Source organism: Rana temporaria, chromosome 3, assembly GCF_905171775.1.
Source record: "Rana temporaria chromosome 3, aRanTem1.1, whole genome shotgun sequence".
Classification (NCBI taxonomy): Eukaryota; Metazoa; Chordata; class Amphibia; order Anura; family Ranidae; genus Rana; species Rana temporaria.
Window position 1 is genome coordinate 492,964,772 of NC_053491.1, and position 14,071 is coordinate 492,978,842.

The window sequence follows — 14,071 nt, forward strand, 5'->3', positions numbered from 1 at the left end:
AGATATCCCTAAGATCCGGCAGGTGTAATTGTTTTACACTGTCGGATCTTAGGATGCAATACCTCGGCCGCCGCTGGGGGGAGTTTGCGTCGTAAACCAGCGTCGGGTATGCAAATTAGGAGTTACGGCGGATCCACGACGGTTTTTCGCGTTCGCTACGTCGCCGCTAGACAAGTTTCCCGTCGCAAAGTTACACTTTTTTTTTTGGTGCCTTAACTTTAGTCAGCAATCGTATTGCTGTCTAAAGTATGGCCGTCGTTCCCGCGTCGAAATTTAAAAATCAACGTCGTTTGCGTAAGCCGTCCGGGAATACGGAAGTACGCTACGCGCGTCGCCGTTCAAAAAAATGACGTCACGGCGCGCAAAGCACGGCGGGAGTTTGGAAACGGAGCATGCGCGGTAGGTCCGGCGCGGGAGCGCGCCTAATTTAAATGGCACACGCCCATTTAAATTGGCCCGCCTTACTCCGGAGGCCGCGGGCGTAGTTTTCATCGCAAGTGCTTGGTGAAACAGGCACTTACGATGAAAAATTGCGGCGGTGTAACTTATCTAGGATAAGATACGCCGCCGCGATTCTACGTGAATCTGGCCCAATATTTTTTTACTTTTTGCTATAATAAATATCCCCAAAAAATATATATACATTTTTTTCCCTCAGTTTAGGCCGATACGTATTCTTCTACATATTTTTGGTAAAAACAAACAAAAAAAAAAACGCAATAAGCGTTTATTGATTGGTTTGCGCAAAAGTTACATGGCCCAGATTCACAAAGACTTACGACGGCGTATCTCCAGATACGCCGTCGTAAGTCCGAATGGCCGCCGTCGTATCTATGCGCCTGATTCAGTTACGCCTAGATTTGGCCAAGATACGAGCGGCGTAAGTCTCCTACGCCGTCGTATCTTGGGTTGCATTAAATACGCTGGCCGCTAGGTGGCGCTTCCTTGATTTCCGCATCGAATATGTAAATGAGCAAGATACGCCGATTCAGGAACGTACGTACGCCCGTCGCAATTAGTTACGCCGTTTACGTAAGACATACGCCGGCGTAAAGATAAAGCAGGTCTCTAGGTGGCGCAGCCCATGCAAAGTATGGACGTCAAAACACGCGTATCTTTTTACGTCGTTTGCGTAAGTCGTACGCGAACGGGGCTGTGCGTAAGTTACGTTCACGTCACAGGCATTGAGCCGACGTATCTTTGGGCGTAAATACGACGTGATACTGAGCATGCGCGCGCATGCGCCGTTCGTTCGGCCATGCATCTACATGGGGTCAAGCCTCATTTAAATACAACGCGCCCCCTACAGCCTACTTTGAATTACGCGCGCTTACGCCGGCCCATTTACGCTACGCCACCGTAACTTAGGACGCAAGTGCTTTGTGAATACAGCACTTGCCTCTCTAAGTTGCGGAGGCGTATCGTAAATACGATACGCTACGCCCGCGCTACGTAGAACGGCCGTACGTGAATCTAGGCCATAGCGTCTACAAAATAAGGATAGTTTGATGGCATTTTTATTATTATTTTTTTTTTAGTAGTAATGGCGGCGATCTGCGTTTTTTATCGCGACTGCGACATTGCGGCGGACACATCGGACACTTTTGACACATTTTTGGGATTTCAGTGCTAAAAAAATGCAGTGATTACTGTAAAAATGTGACTGGCAGTGAAGGGGTTAACCAGTAGGGGGCGCTGAAGGGGTTAAGTGTGTCCTAGGGAGTGATTCTAACTGCAGGGGGGATGGGCTGTGTGTGACAAGACACTGATCACAGCTTCCGATTACAGGGAACAGACGATCAGTGTCCTGTCACTAGGAAGAATGCCTTGTTTACATCAGCATTTCCCCCTTCTTTCTCACCATCAGGGCAGCCATCACAAATTTTGGGGCCCCCTACACAGCTTTAAGCAGGGCCCCCCTGAAGGACCGGGGGGGGGGGGGTGCTGATGAAAAAAACAAGTATAATCTCTTCTCTCCTGACGTGAGATTAAATGCGGGAGGGGGGGGGGGGGGCCTGAGGACCATCGGGCCCCTTACAGGTGTAATGCAAAAAAATAAAAATGGGAGGGGGGCCGGAAAGGAGCCCTGGGGACCATCGGGCCCCTACAGGTGTAATGCAAAAAAATAAAAATGGGAGGGGGGCCTGTAAAGAGCCCTGGGGACCATTGGGCCCCTTACAGGTGTAATGCAAAAAATAAAAATGGGAGGGGGGCCTGTAAGGAGCCCTGGGGACCATCGGGCCCCTACAGGTGTAATGCAAAAAAATAAAAATGGGAGGGGGGCCTGTAAGGAGCCCTGGGGACCATCGGGCCCCTTACAGGTGTAATGCAAAAAAAAATATGTAAAAAAAAAAAAACGGGAGGGTGGCCAGCTGGGCCCCTGGGGACCATCAGGCCCCTTACAGGTGTAATGCCTGTACCCCCCTGATGGCTGCCCTGCTCACCATGACACGATCGCAGGTATGCCCACGGACATCGAGTCAGTGGGACCCACAGTTGGAGTCACGTTGGATGGGCGTGTGCATGCGCGTCCGCAATGCCACTTCTTAAAGGGGACGTATATATATATATATACGTCCTTGTGCCTGTCCGTGCCATTCTTCCGACGTATATCTCCGTGCGGCAGTCGGCGTGGGGTTAATTGCTGATCATCTATAAGTTATTGGCACCACATCCCCTTAATCGGTAACAATACTGGAAAAGAAGAAATGGGATTTTGAAGGTGCAAATTACACAAACAGATATAAAAATATATATATATATATTTATAAGAGTTAAAAACGGACAGAATAAAATCCATCTTAAAATATACAAAACCATTTCAGAGTCTGCAGAATGACAAAAACAAAACTCTCAACATGTTTCACCACTGTTAGTAGCTTCCTCAGGAGAATTACATTTGTCAGGCACTATTTACTGAAAAATAGAAAAAGAAAAGATCCAAAACCTCCTAAAGGGAGCGACTAGTAATCAAAGGGGTTTTCTCTGAGAACGAGTCGCTCCCTTTAGGAGGTTTGGATATCCATTTATGTGAAGTGAATCAGCAATATTCAGCCTATTCCAGGGAGTTTTCCCAAATTGTTTGTTTATTTATTTATACTTGGAGAGTCGCGGAAATTCCTTTATAAACTTTATTTATTGGTCTTATATTAAGTCACCTTCCATTTCCTTTTGTGCATAGGTGGATTCCTTACTACCCCCCAGTCCCTTGAGTGGTCTCTTCCATATACCACCCTCTATGGTTACACCATATCATCCGTTTTTCTGAGTTTCCTCCTGACCTTTTGGCCTTATGGGCTAGATTCAGAAAGCCCGGCGTATTTTTCTGCTGGCGTAACGTATCTCCGATACGTTACGCCGCCGTAACTTAGGGCGCAAGTTCCATATTCATAAAGAACTTGCGCCCTAAGTTACGGCGGCGTAGCGTATGAGGTCCGGCGTAAGCCCGCCTAATTCAAATGTGGATGATGTGGGCGTGTTTTATTCAAATTTAGTGTGACCCCACGTATTTGACGTTTTTTTACGAACGGCGCATTCGCCGTCCGTGAAAAAATCCCAGTGCGCATGCTCGAAATTACACCGCAAATCGTCAGTGCTTTAGACGTGAACGTAACTTACGTACAGCCCTATTCGCGAACGACTTACGCAAACGACGTAAAATTTTCAAAATTCGACGCGGGAACGACGTCCAGACTTAACATTGTGTATACCTCATATAGCAGGGGTAACTTTACGCCGGAAAAAACTCGAACGTAAACGACGTAAAAAAATGCGCCGGGCGGACGTACGTTTCTGAATCGGCGTATCTACCTAATTAGCATATTCCTTGCGCAAATCGACGGAAGCGCCACCTAGCGGCCAGCGTAAATATGTAACTAAGATACGACGGCGTAAGAGACTTACGCCAGTCGGATCTTAGCCTAATTTCGGCGTATCTTGCTTTCTGAATACAGAAAGAAGATACGCCGGAGCATCCTAGAAGTTACGCGGCGTATCAAGAGATACGCCAACGTAAATTCTTTCTGAATCCAGCCCTATATATATAACTTGTTGGGAAAAATTTAATTTCATGAATTAAAAAAAATGAAAAAGTGCTGTTAGCCCAATTTTTTTATATAATGTGGAAGATGATGTTACGCCGAGTAAATAGATACCAAACATGTCACACTTTATATTTGTACCTGTACGTCCTCTTTAAGTGCCCAGCCATGGGTCGCGGGCACGCTCCGTGACTGGGGCCGCGGGACCCACGGATCTGATCGCCGCCGGAGTCCCGTGATCGGTCCCCGAAGCTGAAGAACGGGGAGAGGTGAGTGTAAACACACCTTCCCCGTTCTTCACAGTGGCAGAATCATTGATCGTGTGTTCCCTGATATAGGGAAAGACGATCAATGATGTCACACGTCCAGCCCCGCCCCCCTACAGTTAGAAAAACATATGAGGTCACACATAACCCCTACAGCGTTATATACAACATTACCTTATGTTGTATATTTATACGATTTTACTTCACAGTGCAGACACCACCACTTTCACATAACCCCTACAGCGCCCCCTGTGGCTAACTCCCAAACTGCAATTGTCATTTTCACAGTAATCAGTGCATTTTTATAGCATTTTTTGCTGTGAAAATGACAATGGCCATAATGTCGCAGTCATGAAAAAAAATCGCTGATCGCCGCCATTAGCAGTAAAAATATATATATATAAAAATGCCATAAAACTATCCCCTATTTTGTAAACGCTATAAAGTTTGCACAAACCGATCGATAAATTCTTATTGTGATTTCTTTTACCAAAAATAGGTAGTAGAATACGTATCGGCCTAAACTGAGGAAAAAAAATTATATATTTTTGGGGGATATTTATTATAGCAAAAAGTAAAAAATATTGAATTTTTTTCAAAATTGTCGCTCTATTTTTGTTTATAGCGCAAAAAATAAAAATCGCAGAGGTGATCAAATACCACCAAAAGAAATCTCTATTTGTGGGGAAAAAAAAAGGACCCCAATTTAGTTGGGGAGCCACGTCGCACTACCGCGCAATTGTCAGTTAAAACGACGCAGTGCCGAATCGCAAAAAACGGCCGGGTCCTTTACCTGCATAATGGTCTGGGTCTTAAGTGGTTAAACTTTTTTTTTACAGGTTTCCAAGTTAGAGTAACAGAGGAGGTCCAATGCTAGAATTATTGCTCTCGCTCTGACGTACGCGGCGATACCTCACATGTGTGGTTTGAACACCTTTTACATATGCGGGCGCGACTTAGTGAAAAAACTTGATTGATGTATAAACTGGGTGAGAATTCCCAGACCAACGGTGATCCACTCTTGAACGTGATGCACACTAGTGGTATACCCGCCACCAATGGTGCAGGACCCGGGTCCCCAAACACTCCCCTGAGGCAGGACCCGGGTCCCCAAACACTCCCCTGGGACAGGACCAGGGTCCCCTAACACTCCCCTGGGGCAGGACCCGGGTCCCCAAACACTCCCCTGGGACAGGACCCGGGTCCCCAAACACTCCCCTGGGGCAGGACCAGGGTCCCCTAACACTCCCCTGGGGCAGGACCCGGGTCCCCAAACACTCCCCTGGGGCAGGACCAGGGTCCCCTAACACTCCCCTGGGGCAGGACCCGGGTCCCCAAACACTCCCCTAGTGCAGGACCCGGGTCCCCTAACACTCCCCTGGGGCAGGACCTGGGTCCCCTAACACTCCCCTGGGGCAGGACCCGGGTCCCCTAACACTCCGCTTGTGCAGGACGCAGGTCCCGTAACACTCCCCTGGGGCAGGATCCAGGTCCCCAAACACTCCCCTGGGGCAGGACCCGGGTCCCCAAACACTCCCCTGGGGCAGGACCCGGGTCCCCAAACACTCCCCTGAGGCAGGACCCGGGTCCCCAAACACTCCACTGGGGCAGGACCCGGGTCCCCAAAAACTCCCCTGGGACAGGACCCGGGTCCCCAAACACTCCCCTAGTGCAGGAACCGGGTCCCCAAACACTCCCCTGGGGCAGGACCAGGGTCCCCTAACACTCCCCTGGGGCAGGACCCGGGTCCCCAAACACTCCCCTAGTGCAGGACCCGGGTCCCCTAACACTCCCCTGGGGCAGGACCTGGGTCCCCTAACACTCCCCTGGGGCAGGACCCGGGTCCCCTAACACTCCGCTGGTGCAGGACCCGGGTCCCCAAACACTCCCCTGGGGCAGGACCCGGGTCCCCAAACACTCCCCGGGGGCAGGACCCGGGTCCCCAAACACTCCCCTAGTAATTTTATACTATTGGTCGGATGATCGGGAAAGGCATCGGGAAATCTTTGCTTCCATTACTCATGTTATACATTTTATAGATGTAAATAAACCCCCCCCCCCCGCCCCGATGCTCACACTGGGGGGGGGTGATGGGAATTTGTGGCTTTCATACTAGTGAGAGTGATGATGAAATATCTCTGGATGAGGAAGGAAGGAGGAGGAGGAGGGAGGGTGACGGCTCACTTCACGAGACGAGCCGGGGGGACAGACACCAGGAATCAGAGGACAGCAAACTATAATATCTCCGAGGACTCCGAGGACTCCGAGGACACAAGGTGAGGGACACAATCTGTCACACACTCTACAATCTGATTGTACAATGTCAGTGCAATCTCTTTTCTATCTACTATATTTGTAAGGGACATTCTTCCCACTGATCACCAATGTAAGGGACATTCTTCTCACTGATCACCAATGTAAGGGACATTCTTCCCACTGATCACCAATGTAAGGGACATTCTTCCCACTGATCACCAATGTAAGGAACATTCTTCTCACTGATCACCAATGTAAGGGACATTCTTCCCACTGATCACCAATGTAAGGGACATTCTTCCCACTGATCACCAATGTAAGGAACATTCTTCTCACTGATCACCAATGTAAGGGACATTCTTCTCACTGATCACCAATGTAAGGAACATTCTTCCCACTGATCACCAATGTAAGGGACATTCTTCTCACTGATCACCAATGTAAAGGGACATTCTTCTCACTGATCACCAACGTAAGGGACATTCTTCTCACTGATCACCAATGTAAGGAACATTCTTCCCACTGATCACCAATGTAAGGGACATTCTTCTCACTGATCACCAACGTAAGGGACATTCTTCTCACTGATCACCAATGTAAGGGACATTCTTCCCACTGATCACCAATGTAAGGAACATTCTTCCCACTGATCACCAATGTAAGGGACATTCTTCCCACTGATCACCAATGTAAGGAACATTCTTCTCACTGATCACCAATGTAAGGAACATTCTTCCCACTGATCACCAATGTAAGGAACATTCTTCCCACTGATCACCAATGTAAGGAACATTCTTCCCACTGATCACCAATGTAAGGAACATTCTTCTCACTGATCACCAATGTAAGGGACATTCTTCTCACTGATCACCAATGTAAGGGACATTCTTCTCACTGATCACCAATGTAAGGGACATTCTTCTCACTGATCACCAATGTAAGGAGCATTCTTCTCACTGATCACCAATGTAAGGGACATTCTTCCCACTGATCACCAATGTAAGGAACATTCTTCTCACTGATCACCAATTTAAGGAACATTCTTCTCACTGATCACCAATGTAAGGGACATTCTTCTCACTGATCACCAATGTAAGGAACATTCTTCCCACTGATCACCAATGTAAGGGACATTCTTCCCACTGATCACCAATGTAAGGAACATTCTTCTCACTGATCACCAATGTAAGGAGCATTCTTCTCACTGATCACCAATGTAATGAACATTCTTCTCACTGATCACCAATGTAAGGAACATTCTTCCCACTGATCACCAATGTAAGGAACATTCTTCCCACTGATCACCAATGTAAGGGACATTCTTCTCACTGATCACCAATGTAAGGGACATTCTTCTCACTGATCACCAATGTAAGGGACATTCTTCTCACTGATCACCAATGTAAGGAACATTCTTCCCACTGATCACCAATGTAAGGAACATTCTTCCCACTGATCACCAATGTAAGGGACATTCTTCTCACTGATCACCAATGTAAGGGACATTCTTCTCACTGATCACCAATGTAAGGGACATTCTTCCCACTGATCACCAATGTAAGGAACATTCTTCTTACTGATCACCAATGTAAGGAACATTCTTCTCACTGATCACCAATGTAAGGAACATTCTTCTCCCTGATCACCAATGTAAGGAACATTCTTCCCACTGATCACCAATGTAAGGAACATTCTTCCCACTGATCACCAATGTAAGGAACATTCTTCCCACTGATCACCAATGTAAGGAACATTCTTCCCACTGATCACCAATGTAAGGAACATTCTTCTCACTGATCACCAATGTAAGGGACATTCTTCCCACTGATCACCAATGTAAGGAACATTCTTCCCACTGATCACCAATGTAAGGGACATTCTTCCCACTGATCACCAATGTAAGGAACATTCTTCTCACTGATCACCAATGTAAGGAACATTCTTCCCACTGATCACCAATGTAAGGAACATTCTTCCCACTGATCACCAATGTAAGGAACATTCTTCCCACTGATCACCAATGTAAGGAACATTCTTCCCACTGATCACCAATGTAAGGGACATTCTTCTCACTGATCACCAATGTAAGGGACATTCTTCCCACTGATCACCAATGTAAGGGACATTCTTCCCACTGATCACCAATGTAAGGAACATTCTTCCCACTGATCACCAATGTAAGGAACATTCTTCTCACTGATCACCAATGTAAGGGACATTCTTCTCACTGATCACCAATGTAAGGAACATTCTTCCCACTGATCACCAATGTAAGGAACATTCTTCTCACTGATCACCAATGTAAGGGACATTCTTCTCACTGATCACCAATGTAAGGGACATTCTTCTCACTGATCACCAATGTAAGGAACATTCTTCTCACTGATCACCAATGTAAGGAACATTCTTCTCACTGATCACCAATGTAAGGGACATTCTTCCCACTGATCACCAATGTAAGGGACATTCTTCCACTGATCACCAATGTAAGGGACATTCTTCTCACTGATCACCAATGTAAGGGACATTCTTCCCACTGATCACCAATGTAAGGGACATTCTTCTCACTGATCACCAATGTAAGGAACATTCTTCTCACTGATCACCAATGTAAGGAACATTCTTCTCACTGATCACCAATGTAAGGAACATTCTTCTCACTGATCACCAATGTAAGGGACATTCTTCTCACTGATCACCAATGTAAGGAACATTCTTCTCACTGATCACCAATGTAAGGAACATTCTTCTCACTGATCACCAATGTAAGGGACATTCTTCCCACTGATCACCAATGTAAGGGACATTCTTCTCACTGATCACCAATGTAAGGGACATTCTTCTCACTGATCACCAATGTAAGGAACATTCTTCTCACTGATCACCAATGTAAGGAACATTCTTCTCACTGATCACCAATGTAAGGGACATTCTTCCCACTGATCACCAATGTAAGGGACATTCTTCTCACTGATCACCAATGTAAGGGACATTCTTCTCACTGATCACCAATGTAAGGAACATTCTTCTCACTGATCACCAATGTAAGGGACATTCTTCCTACCGATCACCAATGTAAGGGACATTCTTCCCACTGATCACCAATGTAAGGAACATTCTTCTCACTGATCACCAATGTAAGGGACATTCTTCCCAATTTTGTTTATTAAAAGTCTTGCAAACAAAAAGCATAAAATCACTATATATAAAAAATACATAAATATATACATATTTACATAAATAAAAATAAATATAGCAAATCTGCTCTCAAACAAAAGACTTTACAGCAAAGCAAAAATCATGTAACCACTGGTGAAATAAATCCTACTACAACACACACCACTACACCAGACAAACCTACAAGGTCAAGAAACAAACCCGCACCCATTATGCATGCAGCCCTTCTTCAAAAAGATACTAACCAACAAAAGCTAAGGGAGTGAAAGAGACAGAAAGGGAAAAGAACTCCTCACTCAGAGACGGGCAGCTCACCAAAGGCAGGTCTGATATTCCTCCACGCCCTTTTCCAGACCGCCCTAGGTTCCCTGCCCTTCTCAAGACCCCGAATTTTCCCAACCTCACCCAGAATATCGTGCACCACCACCTCGACAGAGAGGACTTTCTTCCGCAGGGTAATCTGACACCGTGCATTCCATGTGAAGTAACGGACAACTATACTAACTAGAAAAAGTGTATTGAAATCAAAATCCCAGTGAGTCGGGAATGCCCCATACACCCACTCCGCATAACTCATGCGATAGAAAAAGGGAATGCCTAGAGCCCTCCCCACCCTTTTATACACCTCTATGTTAAAGGGACACTGCAGCAAAAAGTGGTCCATAGACTCCACTTTACCAACACACTCTGCTCTCGGACAATCCCGATCATCCACAGAGCGATTCTTCAGGTTCCCTCTCACATAGAGCCTTCCATGGAAAGCGAGCCAAGCTTGATCCCTAAACTTCAGAGGGATTCTTTCTAAATTGATTAAACGCAATCCCTCCCTCATTACAGAGCCTGGGCAATCCCTTAAGGCCAGTGACACACTGAAAGCCGAGCTCAAAATTCTCTTCTCCAGAAGCTTCCTGGGGAGGGACTTGATATCCTCCGCTGTCACCTGCCACTGTCGAAGTATTTTCAGACACGGGGCAACATAAGCCGGGAGCTTGCCATGTTGGACTCTCAGACTTTTCACTGGCCCGCCATCTTCCCAGCATCGCAGAAAAGGCCTAAAACAAGACTGAAAAATACCCACCCATCCCGGCGGGTTCTCTGCTAGCATGTTACCAAGATTGTACTTTAAAAAGAGCAGAGAAAAGAAAACTATTGGGTTGACCATTCCTAGGCCACCCTCCCGCCTAGACAGGTAAGTTACATTGCGTTTAATCAGGTTTAGCCTATTTCCCCATAACAGTTGGAAAAAACAGCTGTACACCCTTGCATAGAGAGATGATGGCAAGATACAGACGAAGCTGACATATAAAAAGATTGGGACCAGGTACGTTTTGATCAAGTCAACCCTCTCCCTCAAGGAAAGCCTCCATTTCTTCCAGCTTGCTACTTTGGCATTGGCACACACCAACCTGCTTTCCCAATTTCGATGACCATAGTCACCAGGACCAAATTTGATGCCCAACACTTTAATTTCCTGCTGGGGCTCTGGGAAGGCATCCGGAAGTTCGAAGCTTTCACCCTCCTCACCCATCCAGAAAACTTCACTCTTTTCATGGTTGACTTTAGAACCAGAGGCCTCCGTGTACTGCTCTATCATAGAGACCACCTCCTGCGCCTCCTCCGTCCCAGAGACAATAACAGACACATCATCGGCGTAGGCCACGACCTTCAAGGGCGGCACACCAGCAATGCCCAAAGGCACCCCGCACAACGATCCACACTCTAGCCTTTTTATGAAGGGGTCGATTGCGAATACATATAGCAGGGGGCTCAGAGGACATCCCTGGTGCACACCAGAGCCAACCCCAAAAGGCCGTCCAACCCAACCATTAACCAGTGGGAAGCTCTCAGCCCCTCTATATAATGTCTTCAGCCAATCTATAAACCTCCCCTGCAGGCCGTATCTACCAAGTAGCAAATACAGGTACTCGTGATTGACTCTATCAAAAGCCTTCGCCTGATCAAGTGCCAGCAAGTACTTTCTCCATCCAGCAGCCCTGCATCGTTCCAAAGCCTCCCGGACAGCTAAAATCGCTGAAAAGGTGCTTCTACCTTGGACTGAGCAGTGCTGATGACTGGACAACAAATCGCCTGCCACTGACGACAAGCGCCAAAAAAGAATCTTCGCCAAGATCTTTCTATCAACATTGAGAAGACTGATGGGGCGCCAGTTCTCAATCATTGAGGGGTCTTTACCTTTTGACAGAAGAATCACAGCGGATTGCCTCATGGAGGGAGGGAGCGAACCCTCTTCTAGACAGCTGTTATAAACCTCTGCTAAAAAAGGAGCCAGAATGGACTTAAAACACTTGTAGAATTCAGCTGTCAACCCATCTGGCCCAGGCGATTTTTTGGTAGCCAGCTTGTCTATAGCATGAACTACCTCATCCGCTGAAATTGGTTCTGTCAAATCCATCAAAGGCAATGTACCATTTCCCAATCCTGGAGTAGAATCCAGAAAGCTTTCCATCTTGTCCCGACAAAGGTCCTTTCTTCCCAGAAGGTCAGCGTAATATGATCTGAAGATCTCCAGGATCCCTGATCTGGACTTCACCAGGGAACCCGTACCATCCCGCAGGCCTATGACCGTCTTAACTGCTATGCCTTGCTTACAGTTCTGGTAAGGATCAGGCGAGTGATATTTTCCATAATCCCTCTCCAGAACCAAGGAGGCACGCCGGTCGTATTGACACTTCCTAAGAAGAAACTTCACCTCAGAGATCTCCCCTGGATCTCCTCCATACGAGACAAGACGATCAAGCTTCCTCCGCAAATGCTGGTAGGCAATGTACATACCAAGCTGCTTCTTCTTACCTATGGCCTTGAAAAGTCCAATTGCCCTTTGTTTCACAAGCTCCCACCACTCTGACTTACTGCTGCAAAAGTCCAGAATAGAAACCTGTGCCTGAAAAAAATCCTCAAAGGATTGTCTTACCTCTACATCTTCCAGGAGAGCCGAATTCAGTTTCCAGGTACCCCTTCCCCTGGGTGGAGTGTCCGAGGCATTCAGAGTCACAGACAGCATACAGTGGTCAGAGAACTCCACCGCCCTCAACTCAGGAGCCGAGAAAGCAGAGTTCTCCTTTAAAAAAAACCTATCTATCCTACTCTGACTATTCCCTCTCTGAAATGTGAATCCCGTGCAGCCAGGGCATTGCTTAATATGCACATCTACCAGGCCTGCTTGTCTCACCATATCTCTAAGAAAAACGCTATCGTATCCCAGCCTGTCTATGGAGCCTCTCCTGTCTTCAGGCCTAATGATGGTGTTAAAGTCACCTCCAAAGACAACCTGCTGGGACGTAAAAAGGAAGGGCTTGATCTCTGTGAGGAGGCATTTCCTGCCCCACCTTGACTGCGGCCCATAGATATTGATCAGGCGCAGGTCATGCCCCCTAACAGAAACGTCCAACACCATGCATCTACCTATTTCTACCTCAATTACCCGCCGGCACGTTACCATATCGGTTTTAAAAAGTACCGCAACTCCGCTGCAGGGCTCAGCCGCAAGAGACCAAAAGGAGGGACCGCATCTCCACTCCCTTTTTGCCAGATGGACATCGGCCAAAGTATGGAGCCAGGTCTCTTGCAAAAATAAAATCTCGGCATCAAACTCGCTGAGCAAAAATAAGGCCATATCACGAGCTCTTGCAGATTTAATGCTGGCGACATTAATGGTCGCCACCTTTATCGGAGGGGGAACTGCCATCAGGATGATTGGGGTAGTCGTTTCTTGACCTTCACCACACTCTCATCACCAGAAACCGCTCTCTTCAAACTACGTGACTCCCCCTCATCCATAGATGAAAAAGAGGAAGACAAAGACATCTCATCACCCGACAACACAGAAAAGGTGTTACCAAGGGGAACCCCTCTTGGATCCGACTCTGAGGAAGAGACGACTGGTTTTCTAGCCTTTCTCTTCTTTTTTTTCTTCCTCCTGATCGTCTCCCACCCCTCCTCATCCGAATCCCCATCAACTGAATGTGAGACATGGGGTATGGACACCCCTCCATCGGCCCCACCCCCATCCAGCACCCCCACATTCCCCTGACCACGCTTGCGCTGCCGAGGGGCAGGGACTGGAGGCTGAGTGGGAAGATCCGCTAAACCTGCCCCCCCAGCAGCCTCCGCCAGTCTGGAGGATCTACGAATAGATGGATTAGGGACAGGAGGGACAGATTTAGGGACCACATCTCTATGGGGAACAGAAACAGATGACACAGAAGGGACAGACTCAGGGACCACATCACTAGGGGGAACAGAAACAGATGTCACAGACACAGAAGGGACAGACTCAGGGACCACATCACTAGGGGGAACAGAAACAGGTGT

General features: G+C 47.3%; 1 protein-coding gene across 1 annotated transcript in view; it reads left to right on the top strand.

Annotated features, from left to right (window-relative positions):
• Positions 1-6,478: 6,478 nt before the first annotated feature.
• The window catches only part of LOC120933816 (asialoglycoprotein receptor 1-like), a 70,759-nt gene continuing 63,166 nt past the window's right edge, over positions 6,479-14,071 (top strand). The window contains exon 1 of the mRNA XM_040347214.1: positions 6,479-6,582. The gene's annotated coding sequence lies outside the window, so the exon portion shown is untranslated. The remainder of the gene's footprint in view (positions 6,583-14,071) is intronic.